The sequence below is a fragment of the Hyperolius riggenbachi genome, chromosome 1 (genome assembly GCF_040937935.1).
Source record: "Hyperolius riggenbachi isolate aHypRig1 chromosome 1, aHypRig1.pri, whole genome shotgun sequence".
Taxonomy (NCBI): Eukaryota; Metazoa; Chordata; class Amphibia; order Anura; family Hyperoliidae; genus Hyperolius; species Hyperolius riggenbachi.
In genome coordinates, this window is record NC_090646.1 from 296,480,766 (window position 1) to 296,498,201 (window position 17,436).

The 17,436-nt window shown below is 45.9% G+C and overlaps 1 protein-coding gene across 2 annotated transcripts in view; it reads left to right on the forward strand.

The window, feature by feature from the left end:
* Positions 1 to 17,436, forward strand: part of ACSBG2 (acyl-CoA synthetase bubblegum family member 2) — a 256,592-nt gene that overhangs the window by 34,035 nt on the left and 205,121 nt on the right. The window contains exon 1 of one of the 2 annotated variants that reach the window (XM_068233750.1): positions 3,682 to 3,791. The exons of the other annotated variant lie outside the window; for it this stretch is intronic. The gene's annotated coding sequence lies outside the window, so the exon portion shown is untranslated. Of the gene's footprint in view, positions 1 to 3,681; positions 3,792 to 17,436 lie in introns of those variants that run through there. 2 annotated transcript variants of the gene reach the window in all.

The window sequence follows — 17,436 nt, forward strand, 5'->3', positions numbered from 1 at the left end:
TGAATCACACCAGAAACAAGCATGTGGCTAATCTTGTCATATCTGTCAAAATTGTCAGAAAAACCTGATCTGCTGCATGCTTGTTCAGGGTCTATGGCTGAAAGTATTAGAGGCAGAGGACCAGCAGGATAGCCAGGTAACTGGTAAATAAATATGCCAGCCTCCATGCACCTCTCTCTACAGTTCTCCTTTAAACCTTTTATGTGGATGCTGTGGTCCATTTTGTTTATTTGCCCTTTTTTCTGTTTCTATAAACTGAAGCGGCATCTTTTTTTTTTTTTTTTGCTTGAAAGTGGTAAAATCTGAGCTGCATTGCTGACCTGCAGGTCATGTTTCCTCTGAAAATATATCTGTGTGAGTATGTATTGGACAAGGGCTGTTTAGTTAACATTGCCTGTGGCATCCCTCTTAGCAGGCTGGTAGTTAGATTGATAGTCTAAATGTTGGACAATGAATATAGAGAGGTTTACTGTCACACAGACACTGTAACACTAGGTCACTCTAGAAGACTTGATGTACTCAGTAAAGGTAGCCATACATCAGATGACTTGGCGGCCGATCGACCGTCTGATTTGATTATTATAATCGAATTGGATGAAAATCGGTGCCATCAAGTGCATGCTGACTGACAATGTGACCAATTTCAGGCTGAAATTGGTCACATTAGTCGATCGCACATGCTGCAAGATGTAGGGTCAACTTGCTAGATTGCGCAACGTTAACAGCGTGCGATATCAGGACGAGCGACGAACACAACTGGCAATGTCCCCCCTAATGTTAAATGTTCCCCCCGGTGCCCAGTGCAAGTGATACATTACCTGTAAACCCCTTGTCTTCCGCTGGCTCCAGGCTTTCTCCGTTCTCCATACATGCAAGCCCCTCATGGTTGCCTAGTAAGGGCACGCGTGTGACGTCAAACGTCACACACTGGTCACGCTACTAGGCAACCAAGTGGTGGACACGGACAGGTAATTAATCACTTGCACTGGGCACCGGGGGGGGGGAGGACATGATGATTTTGCATACCAATGCACTGGGGAATCTGGGTTTTAATGAGAACGAAGTTGGCCAATGCTTTTTTTAAATGATCACTTGGACTAGGATTAGTAGCATTTACTACACAGTTGTTTCCCCTCCTGTGCCCCCCCTCCCCCCTTCTGTTGAGGAGGTGTGGCAGTCAGGTACCTGTATAAAGGTGGAGTGGGAGGTGTGAGTATCCGACTAAGTGAGTCTGCCAAGTTCAAAGTGGACAGGAATGTTTGAAATTTACATGACAGCCAGGAAGCTTCACCCAAACTACAATCTTTTGATGTATAGACTTTTACCGGCTGGAATGTTGAGGAAGCAATAATCAATTGTCACCTGGAGTGGGGGAAGTCCTTTTTGATACCATTTTTTACCTGTAAAAAATTGAATTATGTCTGAGATTTAATTAAAACTAGTTCCTCCCCTCCCCAAGGAAGTTGCAGCCTCCAGGCATATCTCACAGTATAAAACAGCAGCTAGGAGAGCCACAACTGGTAGCTCTCTGGAGATAGCAAGGACGCTAAGGGCTGCCCGACTACTGGTCGAAGCGGCATTCTCCAGCCAATGACGTTCAAACAACGCGGTAACGTTTATTTTTCCCTTTTATTTCGGCAACCTGTCTTGTGTGTATTTTTGTAACTTTTATCTTTGTAAACTCTTATTTTTGTAACTTTTATCTTTGTAACTTTTTACTTTGTTTTTTTGTACATCTTTTGTATACATTAAGTTCTGCATTTTTCCACGTTTTCCTGGAATATTAAATCGTTATTTAAATAAGTTTGACTTCTGTGGTACTAAACCAACACTCATAGCCTAGAAGAGACTGAAGTGCAACTGTGTATAAATCCATGCCTATTGTACGTTTGAGTAAGCCTACCGTATGAGTTTGTAATTGCATTGTGTGTGGGGGCGTTTGTCATATGTTGGCCTAAAGCGCGCAGCTGACCCAACGTACGAAAACGCCAGTGCGAGTAGCTCGACAGCAGAGTAGCTAACAGTATCGTTCGGAACGATTGTTAGTGGTTTTGCTTCACTACAGTGTAAGATTGCAACTGTGCGCGTGTGTGCGTGGCGTTCCCGTATTCGGCCTAAAGCGCAAAGCTGACCTGAATATGAAAACACGGATTGCGCGCTGAGCACTCGACAGCCGAGAGGACGTGTCTAGCAAACCGCTAGTGGTGGCAGTAAGGAGCTTTTAAGGGGTCACAGCCTTGTTTGTAGCTCGAATAAGGCTGCTCCCCGCTTGATCTGGTCAAACCCGCAGTCGGGAACCGTATACGCAGGCGTGCTGCGGGCCGGTTCCTGACAATGGCTATAGACTATAGGGTCATTTTGTTATACCCGTGCTTCGTGGCTAAAATAAAGGAATCTTGACTTGAAGAGTGCCACAGTCTGTCCATTTCTTCTGACTCAACAATCATTTTTTACTTTTTATCTGATTTTTTTCTTTTATTAGTTGCCCCCACAGTCCCCTTTTTTTTATATAGTGCTCTATTAAATACTGATGACCACCTCTGCATGACAGCTAAATGCTGTCTGAAGGGATGAGTAAAGGCAACCTCCCTGCATCATTCTAAACCTCTGCAAAAACTTGTGTGCAACCGCCCTCGAAAGATGCTTTGCCATTGTCTTTTGAGATTTCGCTCTGCCGGGTGCTCAGTGTCCTTGCAACCTCGTAGTTTTTGCTTCCTACTCGATGCACAGATTGTGGTCCTCCCGGTCCGCCACTCAAGAGCAAGGCAGCAGTCAGTGCAGTTTCTAGGCCAAAATGCACCCAGGGCGAAGGTGTAAAAATTGTGCCCCCCCCCGCAGAGCCAGGTATACGTGCCCGCAGTATAGGTTAGCCAGGTCTAGTTGCACTCAGTATAGGTGGCCAGCTATAGGTCCCCCAGTATAGGTAGCCAGGCATAGGTGCCCCAGTATAGGCTCTAGTTACACTTAATGCTTTGAGTTGTGTCGCATTGCATCCCATTTTGGCAGATGGGACGCAACGCTGCGTAACTCAATGCAACACAATAAGAGTAAATAGTGTAAAAAGTGCATACATATTGCAAGCATTTGACATGTATTGCAGCAAAGCTTTATTATATATGTGTACACTAATTAGTTTATGTCCACAGAATGGAAGATTAATTTTGAGTAGAGCATCCAGGCCAGTATACTACGTCTGTAGCTATAAAACAAGCGGTGATAAAATTTGTTTTGTTTTCTGCTCCGCTGACATTGACCCTAGACTGGTTCCATCTAAAGTCAGGAGTCCTGCATATAGGAAAAGATACCATTTCAGACAGGGCCGGATTTACCATAAGGCACACTAGGCACGTGCCTACAGGCGCCTGACTGGGTAGGGGCGGCTTTTAATAATCTCCCCATCACAATTAAAAACCTTAGATGCGATCCTCCATGACAGAGCCGTTCGTCCCGCCCCCTTGCATCATTATCCGGCGGCCGCAACTACAGTGAGGGGCGGGCGGCTAGTTACACAGTCACAGTCAAACTGTCCCGCTTTCCCTGCTTACTGGCCGCCGTATTCATCCCTGCACGCAGCACTGAAACTTGCAAGCGAGCATCAGCTGCGTGCATAGGCGGCAGGGGGCGGCTCCTGTCAGTTTCTGCTGCCGGCTGGGCTGGGCTTAGGACTCTGGACAAAAACCACGTGGGCGACCAGGTCAGGCATAGCATATTCCAGGTAGTGAATTTAGCCTGCTGCCTGTTTGTGCTCACAGCCCTGAACGAGGGGGATAGAGAGAGACGAGTAAGCAGAGGTAATCAAAAAGCTCCGTCCGCCCCCCTCTTGTGCTGTACACAAATGCAGCCAGACAAGATGTGTATTGAAGTGACAGTCGGGGAGGGAGGCAGATGAAACTGCTTTGTAGCCGCCTCCTTCTCTACAGGGGGCTTTGTGCTGCAACTTCTCCACACAGAGCATGTTTATTCACACCACCCTTGATGGACTGGTTGTTAGGGCTGTGCTTTAATATTGTGTGTATATAGCTACTGTGGGAAGGAGGAGGGGGGAGGATTTGGCAGCCTTTTGTGCTTCTGTTATTTTATTTTGTTTCCTACTCCTTGGGGGGTTGGGGTCGTTAGATGGCTTAGCAAACACTTTGCATTCAGTTTTTCCACTGAGGTGTGTCTATGTGCAGTGTGTGTGTGTGTGTGTGTACAGTGAGTGTATGTGTGTACAGTGAAAGTGTGTATGTACACAGTGTGTGTGCAGTGAGTGTGTACAGTGAATGAGTGTGTATGTGCACAGTGTGTGTACAGTGAATGTGTGTGTACAGTGAATGAGTGTGTATGTGCACAGTGTGTGTACTGTGTGTGTGTACAGTGAATAAGTGTGTATGTTCAGTGTGTGTACAGTGAGTGTATGTGTGTACAGTGAATGAGTGTGTATGTGCACAGTGTGTGTACAGTGAATGAGTGTGTATGTGCACAGTGTATGTACAGTGAGTGTATGTGTATACAGTGAGTGTGTGTGTGTGTACAGTGAATGTGTGTATGTGCACAGTGTACATTGAGTGTGTGTTTTGAAGGTGCTCTGTGGTTGTATTCATTGCTTTTTTTTAAGTAGGAGGGGGGTGTCCGTGGTTAAAGGAATACTTTAAAAATGATTTTAACTTACCTGGGGTTTCTTCCAGCCCCCTGGACTCATCCTGTGCCCACAATGTCCTCCTGGTCCCCTCCGGCCAGCTGCAGCAAACCCCGCAAAGCTGGCTGGTCGCCAACAGTCAGTGGCTACTGCGCATGTGTGGCCCTGAGCTGCATGCACCCTGATTACACTCCCAGGAGCATTCTTCACATGCAGCTATTTCAGCGTACTGCACATGCACAGAACGCTCCCGGTTACAGGAGCGCAGTCAGGGTGTTCACGGCTCGGGGCCGCTCCTGCGTAGCCTCTGACTCTTAGCAACCAGCCAGCTTTGCAGGGTTCGCCATAGCTGGCCAGAGAGGACCTGGAGGATGTTGTGGGCACAGGATGAGTCCAGGGGGCTGGAAGAAGCCCCAGGTAAGTTCAAATAATTTTTATTTTTAGCTTAAAGGACAACTGAAGTTAGAGGGATATGGAGGCTGTCATATTTCTTCAATTTTAAGCAATGCCAGTTGCCTGGCAGTCAAGCTGATCCTCTGCCTCTAATACTTTTAGCCACAGACCCTGAACAAGCACGCAGCAGATCAGGGACTTCTGACATTGTCAGATCTGACAGGATTAGCTGCATGCTTGTTTCTGGTTTAATTCAGACACTGCTGTAGTCAAATTGGATCAAGCAGGGCTGTCAGGCAGCTGGTATTGTTTAAAAGGAAACAAATATGGCAGCCTCCATATACCTTTCACCTCATTTGTCCTTTAAGTATTCCTATAAAAATGTTCCTTGAAGGGAAAAAAGTGCCCCGGGGGGGTGTTATCTCAGGAAGCGGAAGCCTCTAGATCAGGCATGGGCAAACTCGGCCCTCCAGCTGTTACGGAACTACAAGTCCCACAATGCATATGTGGCTGTCAGACTCCTGCAATGCATTGTGGCACTTGTAGTTCCTTAACAGCTGGAGGGCCAAGTTTGCCCATGCCTGCTCTAGATCCTAAAGAGACTTCCCATCCTCTTCAGCATAACGGATCCCTACATTGCCTAGTGCAGGGAGAGCCATCTCTCTGCTTCTCCCCACATCCAACTAATTCTACAGCAGAGAACTCCATATCATGGGGGACAGGCCAGAATTGGAACAGTCCAGCGTTTACCTGTATACTTGCATTCAGGGCAAGCAGCTGTGCCGGTCTTTTGTGCACCACCCTATACTTTATAAAGGCAGGGGTGAGGTTGTTGCCTACTTAGCATTAAAATCTACTGATCACTGTCTACCTTCCACTAGAATTGACCGATTACTGCCTGCCTGCCACTAGAGTCTGCCTGTTTGCCACTACACTCAACAGATCACTACCAGCCTTTCACTAGACTCAACAGATCACTACCAGCCTGCCGCTAGACTCAACAGATCACTACCAGCTGGCCATTAGAATAGCTGATTAATCAAGGTACTCAAGTCAGGTTAGTAGGTATAGGCTGACTGAATCTGATTTGCGATGTGCAAAGTAGTGGTACAGCCCCTGCTAAACTTGTGTGGTTTTGATTTTTCTTGGCTAAAATGATCATTGGTTGATGGTGTTAGGTGAAAAACTAGTGTGTACAGGTGTACCCCAATGTCATTAACTTCTCCTTCAACTACAGATTGAAATTGACCAATCAAATGCCATTGCAGCTGATTTTGATTGGGTTCACTTTCAATCTGCAGACTAATCGTATTTACGTCAAATCACTAATCATCCATATTACCTATCACTAGAAAATACCGATCACTAAAATCTACTTATTATTGCCTCCCTGTGGTTAGAAACTATCACAATTTGTGTTATATTAGTATAATTTCTTTGTGATTTGTATTATCTACTTGTTGGTAATAACTGTCTATATTTGGCTAATTTAGCATGTCCATGGCAATATCTGAATAATGTTGGTATTCTCTACTTGGCATTGGTAAAATCTGTATTACCTTGCATGGTTTTATTTTATAAAAATAGATGGCGTGAGTTGGGTGTGTGGCCTGTAGTGAGGGGCGGGGCTTAGGGCGCCAAGACTTCAGTGCCTATAGGCTCCTGAGTTGTAAATCCGGCCCTGATTTCAGATCAAGATCCCCCTCTAGATTCTGCAATAAGCCCGAAAGATCAAGATCTTCTAAAATACAATCTCACCAACATAAATCATCTTTCAGTTGTAGTTCATCCAGCAGGAAGAATTATAAGCCTTCTAGAATTCTGTTCTGGATCTGTAGCAGGCTAGCACTGTGAGGCAAGAAATTTTGTCAGTCTTGCAGAGAAGAAATTTCATAGATAAAGACCTGGAAAACCAGAAAGTATTAAGCTCCGTACACACGCCAGATGAAACTCAGCTGAGGTAGCCAATAATTACAGCCTCTGCTGAGAATCCGACATGTCTATGGCAGCCCCTCTCAACCCCCTTGCATAGCAACAGAACATGTAGCTAGCCTGTAGGGTAGTGACATGTCTGTCAGCCTCAGCCCTGCAATTTTGCTAGAGGGATCGGGTGCGATCCTCGCTGGGTGACATTGATTTTGCATATGTCCAGAGATGCAACCCCCAGTATTGACCTTGGCCATTGCATGATGATACAGGGCCTGCACCCACCAGAGAAACTTTGGGCCAAATTTGAAAAGTCAAAGAACTTTCCATAAATAACATTATTCCATGTCGAAAGCTTTCTCCACGTCAACGGAGACCACCACCCTAGAACCACTATTGTGAACAATGCTGAGACTCGTCATTAGGTGGCGCCGGTTGATGTCTGTCCCTTTTCCAGGAGTAAGCCCAAACTGGTCAGGATGCACCAGTGTGGGCAGCACCCTATTCAAACTTATGGACAAGATTTTAGCCTGCAGCTTGTTGAGATTCAATAAGGATATTGGCCTATAGGACAGACTTCTAGTGGGGTCTTTGCAATGGGGAATCAATGAACCCTTAAATGTTTCAGGTGACAGACCATCTGTATCTGGGGATTTGTTAGAGGGCATAGAATATAATGCTGCTACTAGCTCATCCTTGTCAAAGTCCGCCTCCAGCATTCTGCAATCATTGGGGTCAAGTCAGGGAATGCTACTGTGACTAGGTATTGGGTCAGCTGCTCATAAGTGTATGTGGCTGTGGAGGCATACAAGGCTGCCTAGTAGTCTCCGAAAACTGAGTTTATCCCCTCAGTACTGTGAACTAAAGTACCTGTGTCATCATGGATAGAGGAAATATGGGAGATAAATCTTTCTTCACCAATCAAATGATTCACCAATCAAATGAGCCAGTAGCCTCCCAGTATCATCTCCCTGCTCGTAAACTCATATTTGTTTAAGTCTTTGCATTTTAGTAGCTATGTTTAATTGGTATCAGCAAGGGTAACCAAAGAGGCCATAAATGCTTCATAAAATTCAGCGGTTTGAGAAAGAATATAGTTGTGCGTGACACTTCTGGCTTCATCTTTGGCCTTGGCCAGAGCCAGCCATTTCTGCTTACTGGCAACAGAAATGCCAGCTATAAATGCACTTCTCACAGCAGCCTTGTATGCAGCCGATTCCTCATTTTCTCCCCCAAATTCTCTTAAAGGTGTTTTAATCACATGCTTCACATACACATCATTCAGCCACATTGGAGACAACCACCATAGTGGTCTATTCATAGATCCCACTAGATTCACTGTAAGCTCAAGTGGGGCATGATCAGATTTGCCTTGTGGGAGCAATCTAAGGGTCCCCATCACATGCGCCATATCTGGACTGGCCAGAAAGGCATCTATGCGTGAAAGGAATTGGTATTAACTGGAGTGGCATGTGAACACTCTGTCTTAGGGGTTACATGCAGGCCAGATATCTAACAAGCCATATGAGTCTATCCTGTGCATACATTTATAAGAGCAATATCAGATAGTATTAAAGGGAAGGTCCAAGCAAAATAAAAAAATGAGTTTCACTTACCTGGGGCTTCTACCAGCCCCATGCAGCCATCCTGTACCCTCGTAGTCACTCACTGCTGCTCCAGTCCCCCGCTGGCAGCTTTCCGACCTCGGAGGTCGGTGGGCCGCATTGCGTACGTTTTTACGCATTCCCACTAGTGCAGGAACATTAACACATACATTTTACGCATTACTTGTTCAATGCGTAAAAATTTACGCATTGAACCAGTAACGCGTAAAAATGTATGTGTTAAAGTTCCTGCACTAGCGGGAATGCGTAAAAACGTACGCAATGCGGCCCGCCGACCTCCGAGGTCGGAAAGCTGCCAGCGGGGGACTGGAGCAGCAGTGAGTGACTACGAGGGCACAGGATGGCTGCATGAGGCTGGTAGAAGCCCCAGGTAAGTGAAACTAATTTTTTTATTTTGCTTGAACCTTCCCTTTAAGATACAAACAATTCCATTACAGTTTATATGGAGCACTTCAAACATAACCCCCAACTGGGGAGGAAACCTAGTCCACCTCTGCTTTGCAACAAACATATACAAGCATACTTACACATCCCAGACAACCTGTAAGGAGGAACCTGTTACTCATAGTTACATAGTTATTCGGATTGAAAAAAGACATACGTCCATCGAGTTAAACCAGAGAACAAAGTAAAACACCAGCCTGCTTCCTCACATATCCCTGTTGATCCAGAGGAAGGCGAAAAACCCTTACAAGGCATGGTCCAATTAGCCCCAAAAGGGAAAAAATTCCTTCCCGACTTCAGATGACAATCGGATAAAATCCCTGGATCAACATCATTGGGCATTACCTAGTAATTGTAGCCATGGATGTCTTTCAACGCAAGGACAGCATCTAAGCCCCATTTAAATGCCGGTATAGAATTTGCCATAACAACTTCCTGTGACAATGCATTCCACATCTTAATCACTCTTACTGTAAAGAACCCTTTCCTAAATAAATGGCTAAAACGTTTTTCCTCCATGCGCAGATCATGTCCTCTAGTCCTTTGAGAAGGCCTAGGGACAAAAAGCTCATCCGCCAAGCTTTTGTATTGCCCTCTGATGTATTTATACACGTTAATAAGATTCCCTCTGAGACGTCTTTTCTCTAGACTAAATAAACCCAGTTTATTTTGTATGGTGCTAGACCATTGGTACGACCAAAATGCATGACTTTACATTTTTCAACATTGAATTTCATCTGCTATTTATGTGCCCATATAGCCATCCTATCCAGATTCTGTTGCAATATGTCCCTATCTTCCTGAGAGTTGATGATTTTGCACAATTTTGTATCATCTGCAAAAAGAGCAACATTGCTTACTACTGCATCTACTAGGTCATTAATAAATATATTGAAGAGCACTGGACCCAGTACAGACCCGTGTGGGACCACACTGCTAACAGTCACTTATTTTGAGTATGATCCACTGACCACGACTCTTTGTTTTCTGTCCATTAGCCAGTTCCCTATCCATGCACACAGACTCTTCTCCAGTCCTTGCATCCTCAACTTTTGCACCAGACTTTTGTGGGGAGCAGTGTTGAAGGCCTTTGCAAAGTCCAAGTATATCACATCTACAGCATTCCCAATATCCACATTAGCGTTCACTACCTCATAAAAGCTGAGCATGTTAGTCAAACAGGACCTGTCTTTAGTAAACCCATGTTGATGCTGAGAAATAAGATTATTTTCTACTATGAAGTCATGTATAGTATCTCTTAGTAACCCCTCAAATAGTTTGCATACAACTGATGTTAAGCTTACAGGTCTATAATTTCCTGGATCTGATTTTTTGCCCTTCTTAAAGGGAAGGACCAAGCAAAATTAAAAAATGAGTTTCATTTACCTGGGGCTTCTACCAGCCCCATGCAGCCATCCTGTTGCCCCGTAGTCACTCACTGCTGCTCCAGTCCCCCGCTGGCAGCATGCCGACCTGGGAGGTCGGCTGGTCGCATTGCGTACATTTTTACGCATTCCCACTAGTGCAGGAACATTAACACATACATTTTTACGCGTTAGTGGTTCAATGCATAAAAATGTGCGGCATCCTCCCACCCTCTTTGATCGCCTCCGGAGATCAAGCCCGTCCGGATATCCTGTTCTGAACGGGATTTCCATCAGGGCTTCCCCCGTCGGCCATGGCGACGGGCAGGATGACGTCATCGACGTGACGTCAAAGGGAGTTCCGATCCACCACTCAGCGCTGCCTGGCACTGATTGGCCAGGCAGCGCATGGGGTCTGGGGGGGGGGGGGCGGCGCGGCGGGTAGCGGCGAATCGGCACGGAGCGGCAGCGATCGGGCAGTACACGTAGCTAGCAAAGTGCTAGCTGCGTGTACCAAAAAAATAAAAATTATGCAAATCGGCCCAGCAGGGCCTGAGAAATCCTCCTGCGCGGCATAGCCCGAGCTGAGCTCGGGGTTACCGCCAGGAAGGTTAAATAAAGGGAAAATGTGGGCTGTACACCAATCCAACGGGACTCTGCCAGTTGAAAGAGAGTCACAAAAGATAAGATAAAGGGGTTTATCTATAACTGAACTTAACCACCCTGGCGTTCTGATTAAATCGCCAGGGTGGCTGCGGGAGGGTTTTTTTTTAAATAAGAAAAAAACTATTTCATGCAGCCAACTGAAAGTTGGCTGCATGAAAGCCCACTAGAGGGCGCTCCGGAGGCGTTCTTCCGATCGCCTCCGGCGCCCAGAATAAACAAGGAAGGCCGCAATGAGCGGCCTTCCTTGTTTTGCTTAGATCGTCGCCATAGCGACGAGCGGAGTGACGTCATCGACGTCAGCCGACGTCCTGACGTCAGCCGCCTCCGATCCAGCCCTTAGCGCTGGCCGGAACTTTTTGTTCCGGCTACGCTGGGCTCAGGCGGCTGGGGGGACCCTCTTTCGCCGCTGCTCGCGGCGAATCGCCGCAGAGCGGCGGCGATCAGGCAGCACACGCGGCTGGCAAAGTGCCGGCTGCGTGTGCTGCTTTTTATTTCACAAAAATCGGCCCAGCAGGGCCTGAGCGGCAGCCTCTGGCGGTGTTAGACGAGCTGAGCTCGTCCAGACCGCTCAGCAGGTTAATTCACTTAGGACGAGGATGCATGCCAGCCCGGGCCAGGTGCCTTGTCTATTTTTAATTTATTTAGTCTTGCCTTCACTTCTTCCTGCGTTAAGTATTTTTTTTTTAACCTCCTTGCCGGTCTAAAAAATCCGGCAAGGAGGCAGCGCCGCACTTTTTTAAAATTTATTTATTTTTGAAATTATGTAGCGAGCCCAGGGCTCGCTACATGATAGCCGCTGAGCGTCACTCCGATCGCAGGGATTTCCTGCAGGGCTTACCCGGTCGCCATGGCGATGGGGCGGGATGACGTCACAGGGGGGGGTGGCGGCTCGGCGGATAACCGGCAAGGAGGTTAAAAGAGATTTTTTATTGATTTTGTGCACAAACAAAACAAACATGGAACAACATCTTGCCCTCCCCTCCCCCTCCCCCGGTAGTCCACACTTATAGAGCACACATACATAGGTAGATGACATGGGCCTCAATTCACGGAGCATTATCAAACGTTTATCACATCCTTTATCAAATGTTTCATAATTTACCTAATGGGTAAAATCTCACTAAGGTGTTATATATTTGTTGAACGTTTTTATCGGTAAAACATTAGATAAATATATAACACCTTAGTGAATTTAAAATGAGATTTTACCCATGAGGTAAATGATCAAACGTTTGATAAAGTGTTTGATAAACGTTTGATAATGCTCCGTGAATTGAGGCCACGGTCTTGCATAATACTAACAGACAGTTGAACAGGCAATGCTTTAATAATGTTTAGATCCTATCCCATAACAGTGGTTAGTTGCACAAGGGTGTTGGCAAACAGATTTTATATATAGCAAACTCTACAAATGTACATCTGATATACTGACATTGATGTCCAAGTTTGGTATTACCGTATCATTGGCTTCCACCCACGCCCTCCATACTTTGTCAAATTTCCCGATCTGGCCTCTAATCTGATAAGTTAAATTATACAATGGAAGGTTAAGATTGACCAATTTTTTTAGGTCAGCCAACTAGGGAGTGGTGGGCTGTTTCTATTTGAACATAATACACTTTCTGGCATAGTAAAAGACAATACGCAGGAACTTCTTCTTGTGTTTACTACATGTGGCGTTGTCAATAATGCTAAGCATCATGGCTTTGAAGGACATCTCCACTGGTCGACCTAGGACCTTTGTTAGAAGAGAGGCAATTGAGCTCCAGAACACCTGAATATGAACACATTCCCATATGCAGTGTATAAAATTAGCGTTCAGGTGGCCGCACTTAAAGCACGCTGAGCTATGGTTAGAGCCCATTTTCGCCAACCTGAGTGGAGTATAGTATGCGTGGTGGAACCATTTAAGCTGTATTAATTTATCCTGCGTACTGATAACAGATGACATGTAGTACATTTCAAATTCCCCCCAGTCAGCTTCCGTAAAGGTATAGGTTTCCGATTGCCATTTAAGTTTAGCATCCTCGTACCTTTGGAAGCCACATTTAGTGGACAAAATAGAGTAAAGTCTAGAGATCTGTTGGGTAGTGTCTTTGTTTAACATAAGAAACTCCAGCTCCGATGGTTCAATCCGAACACCGGAAGTGCCCCACTGAACCCTGACCGCGTCTCTGAGTTGAAAATATTGAAAAAGTGAACCATGCGGAAGACCGCACTCGCTTCTGAGATGCCCAAAGGTTTTAAAGACCCCATCGTTGTATATGTGATTAATGTATTTGATTCCATGTTTAAACCAGAATTGAATATTATTAATATTCCTATACACTAGGAATATATGAATCAACCTACCATCATTTGAAGATATTGCATCATTATTGAACTATCCGCTTGTCCCATAATTGGAACTTTCATATATATATTTTTTCCGAGAGGATTTGGTCCCCCCTCTTTTGGTATCACGATTTAATATGAATGTGAGGACCAGATGAGATTACATTAGGAGTCTGAGCCCAGACGGATACACTGGTGTTTGAATTTTTGCAGTGGGGCAGGTGCACATGCTTCACTTCATCTCTTTGATTACAGGTCCAATAGGGGCTAGTTATTGGATGAGGGTAATTGAAGGCTGTAGAGGAGGGGCTTGTTAGGTGGGGTGGGTGCTTCTTTGGGAAGGCTCGGGAGGCTAACATTTTTAAATTGTTTTTGATACAGTGATTAATAAAAGTTTGTGTAGATATTTTCTTAAAAATAGTCTGAGCAGTTTTTGTTTGATTTGGACCATACCCACCCATATATATCTCACAGTGTTTGATGTACAATGGCAGGGTGGGATGGCCCAGGTGATGCAAAATAAAATAGGACAGACCATACCCCTTTGAGATTAATACCCCGGTTCTGTAGGGTTAATTGTGACCTATAAGGTCAAGGGGTTGCTTTCTGGCTGTCCTAAGTGGCAACGGCTGTCTGGCGATGTTGCGGTGGGATGCCCTTTTGACACGGGTGGAGCAGGAGTGTTCACAGACCCAGGGAGTGAGAGATGCTCAGCAGCTCATCAATGGTGGTTTTAGAAAATTGACCAGATTATATGAAAGGAAATCTAGAATTTGGTGGAATCTGAAGTACAATAAAACGTATCTTGATGACCAATTTGCCCCCCTTTGGTTACGCTTTCAGGTCTTTCCTCATAGACGTAATCTGAGTGAGGATTTCAAAAAACGTTGGGAGAGAAATTTTGAATGTTGCGCTAAAATTTGTCTCACTCTTATGAATGAGTTGGACACGGATGACCTGGCCGCTCTGGAGGTAGAAATAACAAAGGTATCGGAAACCCTTGAGCCGTTTAAAAGCGACACACTATATAAAACTAGGAGTGAGGAGCTTGAGAAACACATCACCCAGTTTAACAAAAATTTAGTGATACAAAGGGACAAAAAAGTTTTAAGGGACAGGACAGCCTATAAAGTGGGCACCGCCTACAGGTGGAATAATCCATTTCCCAAATTTCCCAAAGGTAAACCTAAACCAAAAGTCCCTAGTGGAAATAAACCCATACTATCAGAAACTGAGGAATCGGACTCATCAGTGGCCCCTAGCAGCTCGGTTTCAGATAGCTCCGTCTCTGTAGGGGAGGGACTACGAAAACACGACACACGGTCAGGACGTGAACCCCCTAGAACAAGTAAACAGAGGGAGAAGGAGAGAAAACCTAAAAAACAGAATCCCTCATGCTCAGAAGATTCGGATGGGAGGGGGGTGGGGGGGGACGTCGGCCGGGGGCCCCATGGAAGCGATGGGGGCCCGGCCTGTGGCCCCTCATCTTCCTCTTATTCGGGGTCGGATTTTTTGGTCGGTGCCCAGTCGGGGAAATAGTCGAAGCGAGCCCTCCCTCGGGACAATCTGTGTCGAGTGGGGACTTACGGGTCATCAATTTAACAGGCGAAACCATTCCTCAATCTTATCTTAAATTATTGTCTAAGGGTTTGGGCTTCTGCCCTACGTATAATGCAGATATTTTTGAAACTGTGGTAGACCTGCACCTTTTTGGTCGCAGAATCCTACTACAGTCGTTTTATGATAACTCTCAGAAACGGTCAATGCTAACTCAAGATGATAAGCCTTGGTCTGAGGAGGATTTGGCAGCTCTACAGCATCTGCAGGAGCTGGCGTCTGAGAGTTCGGTTCACCCTGATGACACGGAATTGGTTCCCTTTGGGTTGGGTCCTCGCTTCTTCCTTCCCCGGCTGGAGGATGTCGGACTAAGAAATAGATCACGGAAATTTCCCCCGTTTAACTTAAGTCCAAACCTTAAAACATTTATTGATGTGGTAGAAAAAGATCTGGTGAAATTGAAGGGCGACAGGTCATCCGTCGATAACCTTGAATTGGAGGAACGTGAGACACTTAATGAATTAATAGAGAATAGGAGGTGGATTGTGAAACCTTCAGACAAGGGGGGCAACATTGTCATTCTGTCTGTGGATTTGTACAGAAATATGTGTCTGGACATCCTCAGCAGACGTGAGTGTTATGTGAGGGTCCCGGCGTCCAGGGTCACCATGTGTAAGCATAAACTTTTTTCAATCATTGACGAGGCAGTCATCAGGAATGTAATAGATGACAATACGGCGCAGTTTTTGAAGGTTGTGAGTCCCATATGTCCCACCTTTTATGCGCTACCAAAGGTGCATAAGAGATTGGATAAACCTCCTGGTCGTCCAATTGTCTCGGGACGGGGTTCGTTGACTGAAAAGATCAGCGTTTATATAGATCGTTTTTTACAGCCGCATGTGCAGGCATTACCTTCATATATCCGGGACACATCTCATCTCTTGCGCGTCTTAGATGGATTGCAGCTGCCCATGGGGACGCTATTGGTGACCTTGGACGTGGAGGCCCTCTATTCAAGCATTCCGCATGAACTCGGAATACGGGCGGTGGGCGTATTTTTGAGCGAGCTGGGTATACAGTGCACTGCGCACAGTGAGTTCCTACTGACTCTGCTGGAATTTTTGTTGACTAATAATATCTTTATTTTTGAGGGCTCCCACTACCTCCAGGTGCAGGGGGCAGCGATGGGGACGACCTGTGCCCCGTCGTATGCAAACCTGTACCTGGGGGAGTGGGAACGGTGGCTTTTTGCCAATGATGGTCTCTCGATGTACCTGTGCCACATTTTGGCGTGGCACAGGTACATTGATGACATCATCATGTTTTGGACAGGGGGTGGTCCCCTATTGGAGAAGTTTGTAGGGACGTTGAATGAAAATTCCAGCAATCTGAGATTTACTATGGAGTTTAGCACCTCGGAGGTCCCCTTCCTGGATATCTCCATCCGGATAGATGGGGATGGCCAGTTGGCAACACGCCTGTACAGAAAAGAAACCGCAACTAACTCACTTCTTAGGGCGGACAGTTTTCACCCCTCGCATACTTTAAGGGGTATCCCTACTGGCCAATATTTGCGAATAAGACGCAACTGTTCTGAAGATGCGACTTTTAGGGAAGAGGCCAACACCCTAAGGAGGAGATTCAGGGAGAGGGGATATCCGGAGGGCACCCTGAAGAAAGCTTTTAGAAGAGCGGATACCAGTGCGCGGGCTTCTTTGCTCGCGACTGGCTCCCGTGTGAGGGACAGTGGTGGACAAACTGTGCGCTTTTGCACCAGATATTCAGCTCAACACTCCAAGATTGCCCACATAATTGAGAAACATTGGCATATTTTGACCAATGATTCCAGATTGAACAAAATCATTCCTACCAAACCTTTATTTTCTTTTAGACGGGCTCCTTCTTTGAGAGATAGGGTGGTTGGTAGCCACTTTTCGGATCCTTCTATTGGATCCAAACATTGTAAAGTGACAGGCACTTACACCTGTGGTGGCTGCACCATGTGCAGGTATATACAGGTGGGAAAAAGTGTCAGGCTGCCGGATGGTAGAAACTGGGAATTAGCACATTATGTTAATTGCAATACCACTTTGGTAGTGTATCTTCTTCTGTGCCCTTGCGGTGCATTTTATATAGGTAAAACCAAACGTGAACTGTGTTCACGGATTTCTGAACATGTGACCAATGTGAAAAGTAAAAGCCTTTCCAGTTTCACTCCGGTAGCCAGACACTTCAAAACTATGCATGCGGGTAGCCCTACCGCAATGCGGTTTGTAGGCCTTGATCGGATCCATGCCTCAATTAGAGGTGGGGACATGGATCGCCTATTACTGCAAAAGGAGTCACGCTGGATTTTCGAACTGGAGGCTACCAGGCCCCCTGGTCTGAACGAGCATACTAGTTATGCTTCGTTTTTACCACTCTGATGGGCTTGTGGGATCTATAGCTGATCTGGTATCTGTGGCATGCTTGGCCGACCCCGTGGATGGGGGGTTTTCCTGCCGCACAT